The following is a 23613-nucleotide window of genomic DNA, read 5'->3' as shown; positions in this document are numbered from 1 at the left end:
TCCAAGGTTCAAAGACGTCAGTTTAGGGCAGTGAAAACTTCGATAAATTTGCAAAATAAGGCCCAAAGAGCCCGAGTTGTCTACTTGTTCAGCCTTTTGATGCCATTATATGCATCCTTTTGCTAACAGGCATAAAAGGGTGATTTGCGTAGGTGAACACTTTGCTTCCCTACAGTAATATTACTGGTTTGATTACAAATATATAGGGAAGGCTATTCATAAAGTATTTGAAATAAAAAATTGTAAACGTGACTAAAGTGATAAGTGAAAAAAAAATCACCATTCTATAAATGTCACTTCATTCAGCAGTGCACATTTCTGTGTTTCTCCTCAGCAACTGGGAAATGAAAAATGTCATGTACACACAAGGTTGACAAATTGATTTTTCTTTGTGAGTACACATCTCTGCGTTAAGACTCAGAAAAAAAAATATTTGTACTTTGTAGGTCTAAATGCTGAATGATACCATTTAGCTCATTTGAAAATTGCTGAAAAGAGCATAGAGGTAAAATATCAGTATTTCTTTGACGTTTTTATATGTATTGGTGATGCTTTCTTAAGTATCACCAGCTCCGCTAAAGCTGAATTCAGAAGGTAAATCGTAATTTTCAGACATTATTATTTATTTTCAGCATTTCTAGATAGAAAATGTAAAACATTAAAAATACTTCAAAAATGGTCCGATATGTAATTTTGGTCTTTCTTCACTCAGAATTCCTAGATCCACATACAATTTTTGCTCTCAGTTCTGCCCCTGTGAGAGCCCACAGCCCTCAGGATAAATATAAAATACACATTTTTTCCCCTGAGGCCATCTGTAAGATGATTTCCCAAAAGAACAAAAATACTGCTTTTAAACAAAGGACAAACATGGAGTTTTGGAAACTGATTAAACTTCTTTGAAAGTTTTAAGCCAAGGCAAAAGGGGACAAGTGAGACTGTAATCGAATTCATCTTGCCAGCAGTATCATAGAACATTTGCTCTCCTGAACACTAACTTCAGCTGTGATTTATAGGGGACCAAGTTCATGTCACTGCGGCTGATCTTCAGAGACCTGACTTCAAATCCTGATTTTAGTCACAATTGAAAATGAGGCTGGTGGTCAGGTCCCAGCCCTGTTGGACACGATTGTCAGCCTGCACGCTGGAGGACTGCCATCTGGAAAAGCAGGGAGTATTAACTTGCAGGTTGGGGAATCAAGTGCCTGTCAGTGTAATTTTCATCTGCAGTGAGGCTGGGAGGGGCTGCCGCTCCTTACCTTCTCAGTGGGACACTTATTAAGCTGCCTGACAAAGTAGGGTAATGCCATCCTAACTACTCCTAAGGAAGCTTTTGCTCTCTCTCTCTCTCTCTCTCTCTCTCTCTCTCTCTCTCTCTCTCTCTCTCTCTCTCCTCGCTCCTCGCTCTCTCGGTCCAGCTTAAGAAAATGACTAATTATTAAAATTTTGGAGAAGCAATAACTCTGGGACCCGGAATGTCTGTAGAAAATCAAAAAGGCAGTCAGTTTTGCTTCCTGGCATTTACTTGTCCTGTTCAGTTTCTAAATAGTTTCCAAGTCAGTACAAAATAAGAGGATGGGGAAATTAGTTTTTTGTAGAAGTCTGTCCGTCTAGGGATCATGGGTGTGCCTAAGTGTATTTTTTTTTTTTAATGAATTACCTTGAGATGAAGGGTTGTTTGCTAACTTTTGTGGAGAACAATAGAGAAAGAAAAAGATTTATGAAAATTAATTTTATAGTTAAAAGACAAAAAAAGCCAATCAATGTAATTATATTTAACATTGAATTTTAGAGACGAGATATATAAATGAATACGACTAGAGTTTAGTGCTGATTTGTTATCAGGTCTTGGGAGCTCTATTCTCTTAATATGAGACTGCCTCTTACTTTTGGTTGAACGCCTGTTTTAGAGAGGGAGAGGATGGCAGGCGTCTTTTGGGAAAATATGTCCCATTCATTATGCCACAGTGGGGGGCTGGGGGGTACAGGGAGGTAGGGTCAAGGGGACCATGGAGCTATTTCATCTGAATACAATCTGAGTGGACATTTTATGGTAGAGAGGGAGTCTGCTTCATTCTGATGGTCTCTTTCTGTCATAGAAATTTTATCTCACCCTTAAAAAAAGCAGTTATCACCTGGAATAAAGTATGGTTGAGCCACCCTGTTTTGATAGACACTGAATGGGAGTGGGGACCCTCATGCTATTGGCTTTTACTTAACACTTTCAAAGCATTTACTAAGGGCCAAGCACTATTCTGAAGACTATACAAACATAATTCATTTACTCCTCATAATAAACCTGTGAAGTAGGTGTTATTATCCCCATTTCCCAGATGAGGAAACTGTGGCACAGAGAGGTTGCGCCAAAGGTCAAATATCTAGTAAATGAGGGAGCCAGGATTCGAACCCCGGCAGTCCAGCTCTGGAGCCCTTGCTCATTCTAAGCTGCTTCATGATGCTCTACCTTTGATTAACTTACCTTTCCCACTAAACCAACCACAGACTGCCTACCACATACTGGGTACATAAGGACATTGTACAGATGCCACAGGGGCCATCCCGACAGGGTTGACCCCGTTTTGAATCTGGCATGTGGTGCTGGGATCACTTCTGTAGTGTATGTCCATCATAGTTCAACTTTAAGTTCTTCAGTCAAGCCCTCAGAGCTGGTTAACCCTTCCTGAGCATTTCTAAGTCACCAAAAACCTCCATCAGAATGAACTTCTAAGAACAACTAATTTTTAGAGGGATTTTCCCCTGCAATTGGTGAGGAAGCTTTTTCTGACCCCCTGTTATATTGGTAAACCTGTATTATAATCAATCTCCTTTCTTTGATTGTACCCTCATAATATATAAGCTTTGTGAGTCAGAATTTATGATTTATTTGTCTTCTGGCCGGCAAAGCACCTGGTCTGTAGTGGGTCCTCAAAGGTCTTCAAGGAAGTTTTTTGGCTGCTTTGGAGTGGCAGACCTTTGCTGCCTGATTTCCTTAGACTTCCACGCAGGGCCCATGAACAGAGACGGTTTCCTCTCTACCTCAGGGAATAGAGTTTGTGACGGATTTTACGAAGTTTGGAAGTAGCTTTACTTATGGCATTACTTGTCATACAAAATGTAATGATGATTAGAGATCCTAAAATAGAAATGGGGAAAAATGGAATTCTTACTTGGAGAAACTCCCCAAATAACTATAAAACACCAATTTCACAGAAGAAACTAGAGAGATTTTAAATGTCTCTGGACCCATTTTGCCAACTCTAAGGTGCCTTAGAAAATTAAAATAGTACCAAATAAGAAGTTATTATGAAAGTAGAAGAAATAATTTAAAAGTAGAAAAGCTTCCCTCATATTTGTCCTATTTGTGATTTATGATTTCTAAATTATGGTACATGGCACAGTAACAAACCTCCCTTGACTTGATGTCCAACATTCCAAATAATCTAAGTATTCTAACATCTTAGCCCTCACCCGACGTGCCTACTCTCTCTAATCATCTCTGCTCCCCAAAGTCTTCCACGGTCTCCCTCACTGTCATCTGAGGCAATTTTCATTTTCTACGTGGTTGTTTCTGTGTCCCTCTCATATGACAGCACACACACACACACACACACACACACACACAGTGGAGAGATGTTATTTTCTTTCAGCTCTTCTCTCTGCAGTTTCAGAGTAAAGATCAGAAGATAGCAGGGCTGTTTTATGGATGTGAAAGAAGAGATAATTGAGTATTAAAATTGGCTACAGCTCACCTTCTAGATGTGTGGCATTTTCTTATCTGTTTGTAGGAGAGGGTTAAGGTTTGCGCAGCGAGTAAGGAGTTACTTTCAGGAGTCCAGAGGGTTTTCTAATAGGAGTGGGTTGCACTGTTTGCTGAAGCAGTGGAGATTACAAGCCCCAGAGGGAGAATATTTGCAGCGCTGACCTCCAAGCAGGAATATGCATGTTAGCTGTAGCCGTGCTTTAAGGTTTCAAATGCTAGGCTATTTCTATATCTGATGGACACATCACTGTTTAAAAAATAAACTAAATATTTGAGAAAAACCGCATCCTTCACAAGATGTATCCTTTTCTAAAGAGAAATGCTGCAGCTGTCTAACAATGAGTTACAACACTCCACAGCTGTCTGGGCAGGAAATGAAGAAAATTATCCTGGCTCTCTCAAAATGGGTGTTTGGGGGAAAAGGAGAGGGTGTAAGAGTTGCTATAGACCAGGGGTGTCCAAACTTTTTTCAACGTTTTTCACCAAGGGCCATATGAGGTAAAATACACAAACAGCCGGGCCACTCACTCGAGGTGAAGTACGTATTGCCTCACCTGGTTTATTTAAGTAAACTAAATATATTTTTGGAATTTGCTACGGGCCAATTAACAATGGATCATGGGCTGCAGTTGGCCTGTGGGCTGCAGTTTGGACACCCCGGCTATAGACTATTCTGGAATTAGGGTTCTGAGCCTACCTGATTTTATCTCATAGGGTTATTGGCTATCAGATTTCAGATAGTATTTAAGAAATATTGAACCATCTAAAGTCAAACGGCATGGTTACGTACGGTAGATTCCAGATAGTGAATTAAAGTAAAAAAACAAAAACAAACAAAAAGTCTATTTTTGGCAGCAACCAGGTTTCCCTTCTTCATTTTCCAACCCAGTCAATAATTTGCATTAAAAATAAAAATAATATCCAAGTTACCTGAAAGTCAAATGTGATAGAGTTATGACTAGAGGGGTATCATTTAACAATCATCATTCCAGAAGACAACTGTTGATATTTTTATAAAGAATATGGACACTGAAGAAGAGCTCATCAAATGGCCATTTTGTGCACTCTCCATCATACTTCACAAAGTTGCATTTACTGGGGATCTTGTGAAAATAAAGATTCTGACGCTGTTGGCATCAGAAGATTCTGATGCTGAGGCTTGGGTTTCTGCATGGCTGACAAGTTTCCAGGTATCCCTGAGGTACTCTTCGTTTGACCACACTTTGAATAGCAGGCGTCTATAGAATAGGGCTGACAAGGATGGCAGTGCACACTTAGCTTCCAACCATCTTTCCAGGCTCAGTGACCTTGATATGCTTGACGCTCCAAGTCACTCCACTGGTTGTTTTCCCAGACACATACTTGTCCACACCTTCTTCTATGCTTTTGGAGTGTTTGTCCCTATCAACGTCTTACTTGCTCTTATTTACCCAAAGAACCCACATTCTCCACTAACTCTTCTCAGAATTGTCTCTACCCCACCCACTCATGTTCTCCTCTTGCATTTTGGTTGGAAATCAATTTTGCAGCTTACTGCTGTCTGCCAGACTATACATATTGAGTGTGAGTCTCTGTTTCCCAGTGAACTGTGACCCTCCCGGGTATAGTAATCTCATTCTCTACGTCTCTGCTTCTTCTGCTGCATATCACACAATTCCTGCATAGCACAGATGCCAATGAAAGTTTCCTGGAATCGAATGACATTCACAAATTGTATAAAACCACTTCTCTGGATGGCTTTCTCTTGAATAGCTGAAACTCACCAGCATTCCGAAAAACCTCTTCAGTGTTCTTTCCTGAGAGGACATGTCTTACTCCTTGGTAGGAAGGGACCATTCCTGGGTGGTTTGTAAAAAGGTTTTGATTAGAGGATCTGTGAATGTGATGATGTAGGCTAAGCTTCTTAAAGGGGCCACCCAGCAGAGAATCACAAAAGAAAGCCGAGGCTGCTTCCTTTGCCGAATTTACAAGCTAGGTTTTCATTGTTGCTAATGAGAGCCCTTGTGTTGACTTTCTCACAGGAAGTGTCTTAATCCTTTCTCATTAGACTTCTAAAATGAGCTTTATTTTTCCCTACCTGAAGAATCATGAGATGTGCCACTTTTTCAGTTGTAGGTGGGGTGATAGGAGAATTGAAGGTCCGTGCCTGGGGTCTGGCAGGACATCCCTCGCTGGGCAATATTAATGAGCAAGCTTTTGGAATCTGAGTGACCTGGGCTCTAATTTTGGTACTGAAATGTGTTAGCATTGTTGCCTTGAACACGTTAGCCAATTGAAGCGTCAGTATTCTTCTCCCACAATGGGGTCAATCATACCCACCTGAATGATTATCGATATTAAATGGAAGAATGCGTATCGATTACTTGACATGTAGGTGTGCACCAAATACTGGTAGGTGTTACTACCAACTTTCTAACATATCAGCAGTCTTTCAGTGCTTCAAGTCCATCATCCATGTTTATTGATCACATCTCAACTCTTAAAAGTTGGGAATGAGAGAAGGGCTCTTGATTTAAGCATCCAAGTTCAGCTTTTTTTTTTTTTTATAGAGCTGTAGCCAGTGTACTGTGCACAGTCTCTGGCCCTCACTAGTGGCAGAAGCAATAACTTCATTGGGGGAGTTAATTGTGATGCGGTTCAAGTCCCGCTGTCCCAAATATGCCATTTTGGCATATTGATGATTTTGAATTAAAGTTACTTCAGGAACAATTCGTGCAAAAAAGGACACTCTGACCATCCTGTTCCCCCCAAAACCAGGAAATATATCTCCCATGTGAAATCTGCCCCGGGAGGTAGAGATATTCTTATCACCAGAGATACAGAATTCAAAGCCAACAAGACTATGTAAACAAACTCTGCTTAGATTCTTTACTAAGTACCCAAACCTAGAATTCTTGTCCTTTCAATTCTTCACAAATTTATTTTTTTCTTTGTTTAAAAAATATAAAAGCTGCTGGCTTTGGACTCTTCTTAGGTCCCATATCTATGAAACCTTTTTATATGTAGAAATCAAACTTGATTTTCTCCTGTTAATCTGTCTTAGGTCAATTTAATTCCTAAACTAGACAGAAGAACCGAGAAAGGTAGCGGGGAAATTTCCCTCTCCAACAACTGTATTCCAAGTCCATTGATATTGAGACTGTTTGATCTCCTCTGGATCGTGGACGCATTTTGAAATCTCATGAAAGCTATTAACCTTTCTTGGGATGGAGCGGGGGAACGCATGCATTCATACAACATTCCTTTTATCTTCTGAGGGTTGATGGATCCCAGGATGAAAACCACTGTTCCTGGACCCGCTTATAAACTTCTGGTTCCTCATTAGTCAAGAAGCCAAGAATAACACAATGAAGTTGAGTTAGCACAATAATGTAGTAGACCAGGAAGGTTAGTGAAAGAATGGAGAGACTCACCCATGGAGAGAACTCTCCCCCATTGATCTTCCCTGCTCAGGAAAACAGAGCAAAGATGGCTACTTGAAAGGGGGAGGGGCAGGTGGTTTCAATACTTTCCTATTATATCTTGAGCTGGGAATTATTGTCATTCAAACATATCTGGGTTTCTGATATAAACTGATGATTTCAATAAGGTTTGCAATGAAAGTAAATCACATCCCAAGTTAGGAAATTTCTTTTGTTTTCCACGTTGAAGAAAAGTTGCCCAAATAACAAAGTATACTCTTCACCATTTATCTTTGTCCTGGAGGTAGGTCTGTGTGCCGGGCTGACTTGCATTAATAAACATTAACACAGTGCATGTGGAAACATGTGCAGGCTTTGCTCATCAGTTCCCATTTTCCTATTTCCTGAGGAGGCTGGGAAACGTGGAAGGACAGCCTGAATTCAATTTAACAGTCCAGTAAGTGCCAAAGAAATGATCACATATCTGAAACAAAGTGTTTTAAATAAGATATTTCAGATGGTAAAGAAAAGACAAATCCCTTGTTTTAGTAAACAGCAAACACTTTATCCATTAATCATCCACCAGACATTAAATGTAATCAAAGGTTGCATTTTAGTTCAAATACAACTTCTGTTCCCCAATTAATTACTTACAGGACCATGTAGTTTGCATTTTTAAATGAATCTTCTGCTTCCCAGATGTCTTCTTACAGGAATGCTTGACCCTTCCTAGAGAGGCTGGTTCTCTTATCACAGTGTTTTCAAGGTCTCTTGGGGTGTGAAAAAATACAGTTTAAGTACCACCTGCCATATTGGACCCAACAAGGAATTTGTGAAGTTGGAATGCAGTTCCCATACTTAAGTAGGTTATATTCTTAGTAAAGAGGCTGTGAGTGGAGATGATGTCATTCAAAATTATTTTTTTCCAGAGAAACATTATTATAATGGAGGTATCTCCCTGACCAAAGGTCAAGTCTTCGTGGAACTCCAAGGTAATCCGAGTCAGTCCCGTTTCTTGAGTTGGAAATGTTATTCTCTTTTTTTCAGATGAGATAAGTGAAATTTATTTAGAGACTAAGTGTTCTGCTAATATGCCAACTAGAGGTAGGGATTTTGGAGGGTAAGGGATGAATCGAGACTATCACTGTCTACTAGAACTTTCTGTAATAATAAAAATGTTCTCTGTCTGCACTGTTCAATCCAGTAGCCACTAGCTACATATGCTACTGAGGACTTGAAATGTAGCTAGTGTGACTAGGGAACTGAATTTTTCAATGTTATATAATTTTAATTGATTGAAATACGAGTAGCCACGTGTAGAGAGCATAGGTAAATTCAAGCTAATTTTCGGCATTTCAAAGGCCTGGGCCAGCTAACAAAGTGAAAAGTATAGCCAAGAGAATAAAATCTGGTGAGATAACCACCTTGCTGACGGAATTGGTTATTTCAAAATGCAGTTTAAGGATCATCAACCTGCTGGTCAATACCAAGGAATTCCAGTAGTTTATAGCACGATAAAGTCTCAGAACCATCGAAAAATTTTCACAGTACAGGGAAGAAAAGGCACATGGAGAATCCTAAGAGAATGGGCAAGTACTAAATAAAACATTTAATTTGAGCACAGGAAAAAAAATGCCATATTTTATAAATAGAGTTAGGATAACTTTAAAGAAAAACATCCCAAGGATTATGCAGGGAGTTACGATGGAAAATTGTGAAATATAGTTTGAAAAACACAACCAAAAATGGTTTTGACTGTGGCTGGCCATACGTCTAGAAGCAAAATTATATTTCTTATAATTCCTCTTACTAATTTGATTTTATCTTCAATTTTAACAGGTGTCCTTTTAAAAGAAATATTGTAGCAAAAAGCACATGAGACCTAACCTCTTAAAGTTTTAAATGTGCATTACAGTATTGGTAGCTATTAATATAAGCACAATATTGAGTAGCAGAGCACGGCCACTTTTTCTACCTGGCGTGACTGAAACTTTGTAGCCATTGAACTGCAGCTCCCAATTTCCTTCTCCCCCCAGCTCCAGACAACCACCATTCAGCTTTCTGCTTTAATCAGTTTAACAATTTGGAAATCTCATATAAATGGAATCATGCAGTATTTATCCTTCTGGAACTTGCTCATTTCAATGAGCATAATGGCCTCAAGTTTCATCCATGTCGTAGCAAATGACAGAATTTCATTCCTTTTTAAGTTTGATTAATATTTCATGATATGTATATGCCACATTATCTGTTCACTTAGTCAATGGACATTTAGATTGTTTCCATCTCTTGGCTATTATAAACAATACCGTAATGAACAGGGAGTGCAGACATCTCTGGGAGATTCTGATTTCAATTGTTTGGGGTAAATACACAGAAGTGGGATTGCTGCAGGATTACGTAATAGTTTTATTTTTAATAGTTTTTAACAACCTCCACACTGTTCTCCATAGTGGCTACACCATTTTACATTCCTACTAACATTGCCTAAAGGTTCCAATTTCTCCACATCCTCACCGACATGTTTGTTTGTTTGTTTGTTTATTAATTTTTATAATGGTCAATAGAGATGAGGTGATCATTGTAGTTTTGATTTGCATTTCTCTGATGATTAGTGATTTTGAGTATCTTTTCATATACCTGTTGGCCATTTGTATGTCGTCTTTGGAGAAATGTCTGTCTTTTGCCCATTTTTAAATCAGGGTATTTGTGTTTTGCTATTGAACTGAGTTATAGAGGTTCTTACAATATTTTGAATATTAATCCCTTATAGATATACGGTTTGCAAATATTTTCTCCCATTCCAGAGATTTTCTTTTTTACTCTGTTGATTGTTTCCTTCACTCTGCAGACCTTTTGTTTGATATAGTCCCATTTACTTATTTTTTCTTTTGTTGCCTGTGCTTTTGGTATCATCATATCCAATAAAAATCATTGCCAAGACCAATGTAATGAAGCTTTCCCCACTGTGTTGTCTTCTAGGAGTTTTACAGTTTTACGGTCTTAAATTTAAGTCTTTAATTCATTTTGAGATTATTTTTGCATCTGGTGTAATATAAGGGTCCAATTCCATTCTTCTGCATGTGGATATCCAGTTTTCTCAATGCCATTTATTGAAGATATATATATTTTTTATTTTTAAGATTTTTATTAAACTATAGCTAACATACTCATACACTATTATGTTAGAGCTGGCCTTTTATGTCTTGTGCAAAGTCTAGCAGAACAGCTGGAAAACACGTTATAAACTTCCTGTGTAGCCTGGACAAGGCTTATAAACCCCCTACTCAGTTTTATTTTCTGAAAACAGTGAGTTTAACCCCCTTGTCTCTCAGATCTCTTGTTGCTCAGACATTCTGTGCTAGGTCCTTGAGTTCTGGGCCCCGCTCTGCCACTACCTGTTGGTTTAGCTCAGTAAAGGCCCTAAGTTCTAGCCCTCCAGAGGCACTAAAGTGGAGACGTCCTTGAACAATTGGACTCAAGATGTAGAGCCGAAAGTATTAGAGGACTGTGAACACACTTTCAGGCATACGCAATAGTTTTCAACATTTGTATACCTGAAGATCACCATAAGTCCAGCAACCATCTGACACTGTACCCTGCTATCATAATAATATTGACTATATTCCCCATGCTGTACATTACATCCCCATGACTTGTTTGTTTTATACCTGGAAATTTGAACTACTTATTCCCCTTCACCTTTTCCCCCCTTCTTAAATTTTTCAATTACAGTTGACATTCACTATTATTTTATATTAATTTCAGGTGTCCAGCATATCTATCACCCCAATAAGTCTAGTACCCATCTGATACCACAGTTATTACAATATTATTGACTGTATTTCTTATGTTATCACCTACATTACCATGACTACTTTGTAACAACTAATTTGTACTTCTTAATCCTTTCCCCTTTTTCACCTATTCCCAACCCCGCTCCCATCTGGCAACCATCAAAATGTTCTCTGTGTCTGTGAGTTTCTTTCTGTCTTGTTTGTTTGTTTATTTTGTTCTTTAGGTTCCACATATAAGCAAAATAAAATTGCATCTGTCTTTCTCTGTCTGACATACTCCACTCAGCACAATACCTTCTAGGTCCATCCAAGCCACTGCAGATGGCAAGAACCCATTCCCTTCCCTGGCTGAGCAATGTTCCATTGTATATATGTGCCTCCTATTTTTATCCATTCATGCATCAACATACACCCAGGCTGCCTCCACATTTTAGCTATTGTAAAGAATGCTGCAGTGAACATATGGATGCACATGTCCCCTCAAAGTAGCATTTTGGGTTTTCTCAGATCCCAGAAGTGGGATTACTGGATCCTTCTTTGCCACTTGTTATAGTCTTTGTTTTAAAGTCTATTTTGTCTGGTATAAGTATTGCTACCCCAGAGTCTTCTTCTTTTTGTTTCCATTTCCATAAAATATCTTTTTCCATTCCTTTACTTTCAGTCTGTGTATGTCTTTTAATCTGAAGTGAGTCTCTTGTAGGCAGCATATGTAAGGGTCTTGTTTTCTTATCCATTCAGCCACTCTATCATTTGGAGCATTTAATCCATTTACAGTGAAAGTAATTATTGATAGATATGTAATTATTGCCATTTTATTATTCATATAATTTTTAAAATCTTGTTATTGTTGTTGTTGTTGTTGTTCTTAAAGAAGTCCCTCTAAGATTCCTTGTAATTCTGGCTTTGTGTTGATGAACTTTTTAAGCTTTTTATTGTCTGAGATGTTCTTTGTCTCTACTTTGATTCTAAATGATGTCTTTGCCGGGTAGAGTAATCTTGGTTGTAGGTCCTTGCTTTTTATCACTTTCAATATTTCCTGCCAGTCCCTTTTGGACTGCAAAGTTGCTGTGGATAAATCAGCTGATCTTATGGGAGCTCCCTTGTAGATAACTAATTGCTTTTCTCTTGCTGCTTTCAAGATTCTCTCTTTCTTTAATATTTGGCATTTTAATTATGATGTGTCTTTGTGTGGGCCCCTTTGGGTTCATCTTGCTTGGAATGCTCTATGCTTCCTGGGCTTGTATATCTATTTCCTTTCCCAGGTTAGTGAAGTTTTCTGTCATTATTTCTTCAAATAGCTTTTCAATTCCTTACTCACTCTCTTCTCCTTCTGGTACCCGATAATGTGAATATTAGTATGCTTGGTGTTGTACCAATGGCCCCCTAAACTATCCTCATTTTTTGGATTTTTTTTTTTTCTGTTCTGTTTGGCTGTTTTCTGTTATCTTCTAAATCGCTGATTCACTCATCTGCTTCATCCAATCTACTGTTGATTCCCTCTCATGTATCGTTAATTTTCTTTATTGTATTCTTCATTTCTCACTGGTTGATTTTTACAATTTCTATCTCCATTTTTGTTTCCTGTCTCTTTGTTGAAGTTCTCCCTAAAATCACTGAGCATCCTTATAACCAGTGTTTCAAACTCTGTGCCTGGTAGATTGCTTGTCTCCTTTTTGTTTAGTTATTTTTCTGGAGCTTTCATTTGGGACATGTTTGTCTCCCCATTTTGGCTGCCTCTCTGTGTTTGTTTCTATGTATTAGGTAGGGCTGCTATGCCTCCTGGTGTTAGTTGAATGGCCTTATGTAGCAGGTGTCCTCTGGGGCTCAGTGGCGCAGTCTTCCTGATCACCTAAGCTGGGTACTCCAGATGTGTCCCTTTTGAGTGTTGTGTGTTCCCTTGTAGTTAAAACTTGGTTTGCTCTTGCTCCCCAATAGGAGGGATTGATCCTCGGGTTGATTGGTTGTGAGAATTGGCTGTGATACAGTGGAGGAGCTGCTGTGCAGGGGCTTACCATATGGAGCAGGATTCACTTTAGCAGGACTCTGGTGCCTGCCCAGTGCGTCCTTTGGGTGTGTCATCCCCAGAGGTGGCCGGGTGATGATCCGGCTGTGTCCAAAGGTTGCTACTGGGTGTGCCAACCCAGGGGCCTCCTGGGAGAGTCCCCACTACAGGCTAAGTTCAGTTTTAGTCTGTACCCTGTCTGGGGCCACCTGGTATGAGCACAAAGCAATCCTCAGATGGCCGCTGCTCACACTGGGCTTAATTAGAGGTGCCTCAAGAGGCCAAGCTGCAAACTGACACTGGCTGTCACTAGTGCCAGGCTTATGGCTGCTCAGGGGTATGAGACGCACCGAAGCCAGATGTGGTTTGTTTGGGTGTTGTGAACCTTTGAGTGATTTCATGAAAGTCTATGGCATGAGCCAAGGCAAACCATTTATATGGAAAAGCCACTGGAAGCAGCTTGGGTGGGCTCAGAAGTTGGGTGGGGTGGGGTCTCAGGGATTCAGGGCAAATGAATGGTGTTAGCTTGGTTGATAGAGACTCAAATATGGTGTCTATCTACATCTGCATGCCAGAAGGTGGGAGGGCTCAACAAAGAAACAATGGCTTTTGCCAGCTCCTCCATCTGGAAGAAAGCTGCCCCTCCAGCTCTTGTCAAGGAGCCTGACACTTGAGTTCCTCCCTGTATATCCCTGGCATCTTTCAAGCTGCTGCCCCAGCACTTGAGCATTCAGGCTCAGAGTGAGTGAGTCCGTCAGTTAAGCAAGTCCATGCATGGGCCTTTTAAGAGGAATGCCTGGAACTGCAGCCACCTCGTCTCACTCAGCCACAATCTCTGATGGTTTCCACAGCCAGAGCTAGGGGATTTCTTTCCCTAGCACTGGATCCCTGGGCTGAGTCACCTGGTGTGGGATTGGGACCCATTGCTCCTTTGGGGTTATCTCTCCTAATCTTTAATGGTCACATGCAGGTTTGGGACCAGCTTGTTCTGTGTCTCTGTCCCTCCTACCAGTCTCGAGACGGCTTTTTCTGTATGTCTGTAGTTGTAGAGCTTCAGTTCAGCTGAACTTCAGGTGATTCTCAATGATAGTTGTTCTGTAGTTTAGTTGTAATTTTGATATGGTCACGAGAGAGGTAAGCACAGCATTTATCTAGTCCACCATCTTGAGCAGATCTTCCTGTTGAAGATATTAATGTATTTTCCATTGTGTATTCTTGGCACCCTTGTCAAAGATCAGTTGACTGCATATGCCTGGGTTTGTTTCTGGGCTCTCTATTCAATTCCATTGGTCTATATGTCTGCCTTTATGCTAATACCATACTGTTTTAATTACTGTAGCTTTGTAATATATTTTGAAATCAATTAGTGTGAGGCCTCCAGCTTTGTTCTTTCTCACGGTTATTTTGGTTACAGGGAGTTCTTTGTAAGCAAAATCAACAAATAACAATCTGTTGCATTTCTATTTGCTAACAATAAACAATGTAAAAGGAAATTAAGAAAACAATTCCATTTACAATAGCATCAAAATAAATAAAATACTTAGGAATAAACTTGAGTGAGGAGGTGATTACTTTAGGTAGTATGGACATTTTAACAATATTAAATATTCCAGTATGTGAACATTGGATGCCTTTCCATTTATTTGTGTCTTGTTTAATTTCTTTTAACAAAAGTTTGTAGTTTTCACATCCTTGGTTAAGTTTACTCACAGGTATTTTATTCATTTTTATGTCATTTTAAATAGAATTATTTTCTTAATTTCCTTTTGGATTGTTCATTTTTATTGTATAGAAACACAACTGATTTTTATTTGTTGATTTTGCTTACAGTGTTGCTGAATTTATTTATTAGTTTTAACTTTTTGTGCATAAGTTTGAAATCTTTAGGAATATCTATATATAGGATCATGTCATCTGTGAACAGAGATCATTTTACTTTTTCTATTTTAATGTTTTTAATTTGTTTTTATTGCCCAGTTGCTCTAGCTCGGACTTTTAGTCCTATGCTGAATAATAACAGGGAGAGAGGGCATCCTTGTCTTGCTTCTGATCTTAGAGAAAAAGATTTCAGTTTTTCATTGTTGAGTATAATGTTAGCTGTGGATTTTTCATTTATATATGACCTTTATTATGTTGAGGTACATTCCTTGTATTTCTAGTTTGTTGAGTGTTTTTTATGCTAAAATTTTTCTCAAAATTTTATCAAATGCTTTTTCTGCATCTATTAAGATAATCATGTAATTTTTTATTTTTTGTTATGTTAATGTAGTGTATCACATTGATTGACTTTGATATGTTGAACCATTTGCATCCCAGGGATAAATCCTACTTGGTCATGGTGTATGATTCTTTTAAGATGTGTTGAATTCGGTTTGCTAATATTTTGTTGGGGATATTTTTCATCTATATTCATCACAGATATTGGCCTCTAAGTTTCTTTTCTTATCATGTCTTTTTTCTGGCTTTGGTATCAAGGTAAATCTGGCCTCATAAAATTAGTTTGGAAATGTTCTCTTCTCTTCAATTTTTTTTGGGGGGGAGAGTTTGAGGAGAATTGGCATTAATTCTTATTTAAATATTTGATTGAATTTACCAGTGAAGCCATCTGGTTTTGTGCTTTTCTTTATTGGGAGGGTTTTGATTACAGATTTAATCTCCTTACTAGCTATGGGTCTGTTTAGATTTTCTATTTTCTCATGAATCAGTCTTGGTAGGTCATGTGTTTCTAGGAATTTATCCATTTCTTCAAGGTTATCTAATTTGTTGGTGTACATAGTTATGCCACAATCATATTTATTTTTGTGGCATCAATTATTAATGTGTTTTCTTTTATCTCTGATCTTGTTTGCTTGAGTCTACTCTCCTTCTTTTTTTAGAGTGTCATGCTAAAGGTTTGTCAATTTTGTTGATATTTGAAAGAAACAAATCTTAATTTGTTGATTTTTTCTATTGTTTTTCTACTTCCTATTTCTGCTCTAATCTTCAGTATTACCTTCCTTCTTATAACTTTGGGCTTAGTTTATTCTTCTTTTTCTAATTCCTTGAGTTATGAAGTTAGGTTGTTTATTTGAGATATTTTTTTTCCTCTTTTAATGTAGGCCTTATCAGTAGAAAATTCCCTCTTGTACTGGTTTTGTTGCATCCTGTAAGTGTTGGTGTGTTGTATCTTTATTTTTGTTTGTCTCAAGATGTTTTCTTTTTCCCTTTCGTTTTTTTTTTTTTTTTGTCCTATTATTTGTGCGAGACTATATTGTTTAGTTTTCACATATTGTGGATTTTACAATTTTCCTTTTGTTATTGATTTCTAGTTCCATTCCATTATTGCTGGAAAAGATACATGACATGATGTCAATCTTCTTAAAGTTGTTAATACTTGTTTTGTGGCCTAACATGTGATCTATCCTGGAAATGTTCCCTGTTTGCTTAAGAAGAATGTGTATTCTGTTGCTGTCGTGTGGAATGTTATACATATATCTATTAGGTCCACCTGGTCTTTTGTTGAAGTTCTCTGTTTCCTTATTGATTTGTGTGGATATTCTATCCATTATTGAAAGTGGAGTGTTGACATCTCCTACTAATATTATGTTGCTGTCTTCTGTCAGTGTTTGCTTTATGTATTTAGGTATATATACCTCTCATGGTAGGTATATATGTGTGTGTGTGTGTGTGTGTGTGTGTGTGTGTGTGTGTGTGTGTATATATATATATATGTATACATTTATAATTGTTATATTATGAATTGACCCTTTTATTATTATGTAATGTTTCACCTTTGTCCCTTGACAGTATTTGACTTAAAGTCTATTTTTGATATAAGTATGGACACTCTTGCTCTCTTTTGGTTACTGTTTATATATAATATGTTTTTCTACCCTTTTACTTTCAGTCTATGTGTGTCATTAAATCTAGAATAAGTCTCTTATAAACAACACATAATAAGGTTTTTTTTTCTTTCAGCCATTCTATGTTTTTTGATGGGTGTGTTTAATCCATTTAAAGTTAAAGTAATTATTGAGATGGAAGGACTTACTATTGCCATTTTATCAATTGTTTTCTGTCTGTCTTGTAAGTCTTTTGTCTTTTATCTTAGTCTGCTCAGGCTGCTATAACAAAATACCACAGACTAGGTGGCTTACAAATGACAAAAATTTATTTCTCACAGTTTTGAAAGTTGGGGAGCCAAAGATCAAGGTGCCATATCAGTTCTGCTATATGGCTGATATCACTCTTCTATGTAATCTGCTTTTGATTGAATTTAGTACACTCCGCTAGGCCAAATGATTGTAAAACACTGTATTCAAAATCTAAAAATGATTTCTCATCGTACTTAAATCAGTCAGTGTTCTCCAGAGAAATAGAACCAACAAGAAGTGCACACATATTTTTCTTTTTTTTCCTTTTCTTTTAAGGAACTGCCTTATAAGACTGTGAGGGTTGACAAGTCTGAAATCTATAGGGTGAAGTGGTGCACTGGGAGCTCAGGAAAGAACAGATTTCGCAGTCTTGAGTCTGGAGTCAGTATGGTAGAGTAGAAGGCTAGAAATTTGGGCAGAGTTACTATGTTACAGTCTTGAGGTAAAACGACTTCTTCTCTGTGAAATCTCTTTTTCACTTAAGGCTTCCAACTAATTGAATAAGGCCCATCCATATTATTGAAGATGATCTCCTTTACTTAAAGTCAAATGATTGTAAATGTTAATCACATCTAAGAAATATCATCACCACATCATCTAGACTAATTTTGGCCCAACAATTGGAAACCATTGCCTAGCCAAGTTGACATATAAAATTAACTATCACAATTCTCTACATTAAATAAATGGACTAATCTAAGGTCACAGAGAATCAAAGACTGTCAGACAGAAAAGGATAAAGGATACCATATAGCTAACATTTATATTTTACAGATGAGGAAACTGAGGAATCGTAAGGTGAAGTGACTTGGTAGAGACAATGTGAATTAGTGGATAGAACTTTGGAATCAGAAAGATATAAATATGATGGTTAGGTTTATCTTTTATCATCTGTGTATTCTTGGACAAGATATTAGCTTCTCTCTGCCTCAGTTTCAACATCTGCAAGATGGGGATTACCATCCTTACAGTAATATATTGTAAGAACAGTCTATGGAAGAGAGTAATTGCTCAGTAAATGGGAATTAATTATTATCATTATTAACAACATCCCAGGCACTCAAAAGGTAGCTTTTAACTTACTCAAGAACTCAGTCAGGAAGTGGTAAAGTGTGTCACCATCCTAGTTCTTAGTTTTCTATCACAATGGTGCTGTCACTAATAATGTGACATTATGTTAAATGTGATAGACTCTCTGGTCAACTGCACATACTTTTACATCCGTTTCTCACTTATTTATACTGAAATCAATTCAGAGGATATTTTGTCAGTTGCCAGTTCTTCTCCGGGTTAGGAGATTCAGGAAGGTATTCCAAGGCAGATTTGAAATGTTAAGGATTGTTCTGGTGGGGAGATGGGTCCACGTTGGATAAATTTCTGAGGTGTTGATCCAGGGCTGTTTGTTTTGTGGCTCTCATTTTCTCATCATGAATGCACCTTTGCTAGCATGAGCCCTGGAGATTATGTTGCTGTCCTCTCTGCTTGGAATCAGAATGTCTGATTTTGCTGTCTTGAGCCACTGGTTCACTAGCTTAGCAGCACCTCTGTGCTTGCGGATGTTATGCAGAGAATACCAATGTTGGCAGAGCCTGAACTAACCCTTACTGTGTGGGGAATTCTCCATCCTTTGATCTTTCACCATGTTGTTGCTTCACGATGTCAAGAGCCTAAAAGCTTTGGTTTGAATGCTGGCCAAATGCACAGGCATTCAGGACTGAGTTTGATCCTTAATCCACGAAATCAAAGGTTCTTCTCTCTCAGCTACCGGTCCTGCTTGTTGCCTCATACAACTGGATTGCTATTGTCACTGGAGCACTGCCTTTTCCCTGTATCAGTCATTCTAAAAGCGTGACTATAGGTGGGCCAATAAAATAATGGACAGTCCCCACGCCCCATAGACATAGCAGAAAAACTGCCAACCGAATTTGCCCGTGGAAGTCATTTTTCTTCAAACACTTTTGAAACCCACTTTTTAGAACTGTTTTTAAAGTGCCTTGTAGTGACAGTTTTAACAAATGAAGTAGTGATGTTATGTTATAGTTATGGGATATTCTTCTAGGCTACATTATATTTTTTCCCTTCACTTTTTCCCCTCGCTTCCTTTATTTCTTCTTGGAGGATGGAAAGTGGGGGAAGAGGCTAAGGAGGCAGAGAAAAGCTGGGGGACGTGGATAGGGAGCATTCCAACAGGATTACATATGGTAATGCTTCTGACACTTCCCTGTGCTTTGAAATCTTTGGCAATCACATCAAAATGCAGATTCTGACTCAGTAGGTCTAGGGTGGGGCCAGAGGGTCTACATTTCTAACACATCTGGGGGATGCCACTGCTGCTGGACCATGGAGGACCATATTTAGATTGATAGAGACATAGGGAGAGGAGGAAATCACAATACCAAGAGAACTCTGGAGGAGACGTTTTACAAATTCACTCAGCCTCTCCTCACGGCAGCCCTGTAAGGTCCCCTTTCCCTTGTTACAAATAAGGTGTCAGACTCAAAGAGGTTAGGTCGTTGAACAGAGCAGGGGTCTGAATATGGTTCTGGGTGGCCTCCTCTCAGCACCACTTCTCATTGTTCCTATGTGGGTTGCCCTCCTGTCTACTGAAGCTCAGTCCCAGCAAGGCGCATGCCTTCTGCTCCACGGACGTTTCTCACATCAGCTTCCCCTTTCTACTCTCACTAGTTCAGGCTCCTTAGTTATAGCCTCCCTCACTGCCCTCAGTCTCTTTTTCTCCTCCAAGTACCCCACACAGTGCTGCCAGAGTGATTTTTAAAGCACAGCTCTAATCAAATACTCCCCTGTTCCAAAACATTCTGAATATAGGACATGCTCTTTGGCTTGACATTCAAGGTTTCCATGATATCATCCCCCCTTTCCAGGTCTCTCCTGCATATCTGCTGGGCTGCAAGCAAATGAGGCTCTTCCTGTTTGCTTCTATAGATCTTGAACTCCCCTGCCTCCCAAACTCTGCGGATTTGATCTTTCTCCTGCGATGGCCAACACTTCGTCGCAGCTCATTAAGAACCTGGCCATGCCTTGTCTGTCCCCCTCAGTCTGAATCCAGGGATTCTTCTTTGGAAATTCCCAGAGTCCTTTCCCAGCAGCATGTTTCTTATTCTGTCTTACGTGGTATCAATACATTTATTTGTACGAACCCATTCTAAAGCAAGATGGGAGGCAGTCTTCACGGCCATTGTCATCATTCAATACTTGTGTAACCTGCCCTCACGCTGCATATCAGACGTCAGAGAACAGAGCAAGCAATAAACAATATTTCGTGAATAAGTTGTGTGATACTGTAAGGTTGAAAACCGGGGATGGGATCAGACGGTGAATGAATTGTAAGTTAAGTACTTTTGGAGTATTAGTTTTTAGGGGTTTTGTGGGTGTGTTTGTTTTTAAAGACTCTAATGAGCTAACTAAAGCCCAGAATAAAACCTGTGCATTAAAACAGCATGTCCTGTGTTCAGTGCCCATTTTCAATATCATCTGTAAGCTGTGACATGTAAAGCCCTGTTTCCTAGGATGACAGGGGCATTTTCTGAATCAATAGCCGTAGGACAAGTAGAACAGTGCCTGACATATAGGAAAGGCTTGCCAAGTGTTGATTTCCTTCATTTTACTCCCTAACGTAATTGCATAGGACTGCTGAAGGAAGTTCTTTGATCAAGAAAGCTTGCGTGGCAGTGAGAAGGATCCATTTGGTTTTCAGCATTTTATTTAACTGCCAGGTGTAGAAACATCTTGTGAAATAGAAAGTGGGAAGCCACGTCTCCCTGGAAACCTTTCGGGTATTCTTAGACAAATCAGAAGAGCAATAAATAGTCACTGATATTAACAATAACTCACTAGGCACCATGCTCCTTTGTCTTGGCAGAATGTTTTAGAATGACTGCCAGTTTGATAGTTATCTCATAAAGCAATCCTCCCGCTATGATTCAGTTTAAGGGAAGACTACCACTTCTTCATCTATGATGGAGACTAAAGGAGGAAGAAAAAATACAGTACAGATGGCAACTCAGTAAGAGAACTATTCAAATCACTACTCCCCTTCTCTGAGTTACTAGAACTGATCTTCACATCACTAGCACTGATGTCAAAAAAAAAAAAAGGTTGTTCCCTGTATGTATTGACTACAGAGATCCTTAAAGAAAAATGTGCGTAAGAATCGCATGGAAAGCTTGTGAAAAAATGTAAATCGCTGAGAAATTCTGATTCAGTAGATAGAGTAGGACTTAAGACTCTGAGGCAAGTGGCATTTACACTATTCTACGATTTTCATATCCGGTTGAGGACATCAAGGGTCAGAAATACCAAGTGATTTTCCCAAGTTCACATAGGCAGAGCCAAGGTTCCAGCCTATATCTTTGGATGCCAATCCATTGTGATTTCCTCTAACTCACAGTTGCCTCCAATTATCTAGGGATGTACGTCTCAAAAATTAGTGTACATAGGAAGCAACTGGGAAACTTGACAAGACGTGGATTCTGATACACTAGGTCTGAGGAGGGGCCAGAGATTCTGCATTTCTAACGGGGGGATGGTTCTGCTGCTGATCTGTGGACCACTTGGAGTATCAGGACCCAGGAGTATCAGGACCCAGGATATCACTGGGCATGGATTAAAGCATTTCAGGAAATGAGAGCTGGCCATGAGCTAAAGTACATTGGCCCTTTCTGACTTTGCAGCTCCTACTGTGGATAATACAGGACTGAGCAAACAGAAGGTTACTAAACAAATCAGGGTAACTAGTTGCTTAAAGGCCCAGGGGACTCGGTAAATCTAAAATCAGATGGTGGCCCCTGCATCATTTTTGCTTTGCCTTTTTTTCCTCTTTGGTGTAGTTTTCATGGGGATCTGTTTCCCTGGGAAGCTACTGAGTCTGATGAAAGTGGATGCTTGTTCCTCAAGATATGTACAAAGTAGCAGGACATGGAGAAAATGCATGGGAAGAAATAGAAAAGCATGGCTGGGGTGAACCTGGATTCTTTAGGTTGTGAAATGATCTGAAAACAAAAATGAAAAGAAAAGCATTTATGTGTGTTCATAAGTATAGAGGACAGGTTTTCAAAAAAAAATCATAAAATTAGGTTATGGAATTGAGATTATTAACCAAGAAAAGAAAACTAGACACACAATTACCTGCTACTGTTTCTGAAGTTTTCAAGGATAACTATTTTATATCTCCTCAGAAAAGAGAAAAAAGTAAAAATTTGCATTGAAGTAGAAGTATTTCGTTTGGCATAAGAAAGAAGTTCAGAGTCTCTACAGTCTTGAAATAGAATATTGGGGGGAGGATATAGACACAACAGCTGCAGAAATGTTTAGAAAGTGGTGCTTTTCCTCTGGAGAACTTTGGTCAACTAAGCTTTGAGTTCCTTCTATGTACCAAGCACCGGGCTGAGTACAGGCTACTGCAATGGTAAGATATAGTACCTGCACATAAGACAGGAAACAGGTAACTAGAATACAGTGGAATGAGTGCAGGAGTGGAACTGTGATCAAAGTGGGAGAGATTAGAGGAGGGACTCCCTCTGTCCAGAGAAGTTAGGGGAGTCTTCAGAGAAGACATGCTATTACATATAATCATTGAAGGATGAGTAAGAGATGGCTGAATAAGTTTGTTAAAATTCTCTTCAGCAAGTATTATTTATTGTTACATAATATGGGTGATAGAAGATGTCCTGTGGAAGTTGACAGTCCTGAGTTCAAATCCCATCCCCGCTACTTCCTGATTATATAGACTTGGGCATATTATCTAACCTCTTTGAGCCTAGATTTTCTCTTTTCTTCAACAATATGGTATGTTCCGTGAGGATATAAAGCACATAAATGAGAAAACAGTAAATGCATGTTTTCCAGTCTTCTAGATGTGCCTGTATTCCAAAGGCAACAGATTTAGGGCCTCCGTGGAATCCTAACTACTTTCCTGAACACACAATTCTTGGAGTCAGGCTGCTCCTTTTATAAGTGCCACATTCTTTGGTTGAATTCTCTGTTCTAAGATTTCCATTTATTTCCTGGTCTAGATTTTCCCTTATGACACTTGTACTGGATTGGATAGTGTACCCCACCAAATTCACGTCCATGCAGAACCTCAGAATGTGACTTTATTTAGAAACAAGGCTATGCAGATGTAATTTGTTACATTATGATGAAGTCATACTGAATTAGGGTGGGCCCTACATCTGGGATGATTGGTGTCCCTATGAGAAGAAGAAGAGACACCCAGAAACTCAAGGGAGACAGCCGTGTAAAGACAGAGGCAGGGATTGACGTTATGCTGCCAGCAGCCAAGGGACACTGACGGCTGCTAACATCCACCAGAAGCTGGACCAGGCCGGGAAGGAGTCTTCCCTAGGCTCTGAAAGACCTTTGGAGGACAGTGGTCCAGCTGCCACTTTGATTGGGATTTCCAGCTTCTAGTGCTATGAGGGAATACATTTCTGTTGTTTGAAGTTACCCAGTTTGTGGTCCTTTGTTACCGCAGCCCTGAGAAATTAAGACGACACTTACG

The sequence above is a fragment of the Rhinolophus ferrumequinum genome, chromosome 4 (assembly GCF_004115265.2).
Source record: "Rhinolophus ferrumequinum isolate MPI-CBG mRhiFer1 chromosome 4, mRhiFer1_v1.p, whole genome shotgun sequence".
Classification (NCBI taxonomy): Eukaryota; Metazoa; Chordata; class Mammalia; order Chiroptera; family Rhinolophidae; genus Rhinolophus; species Rhinolophus ferrumequinum.
The sequence above is the reverse complement of the archived record's forward strand: the minus strand, read 5'-3'. Positions refer to the sequence as shown.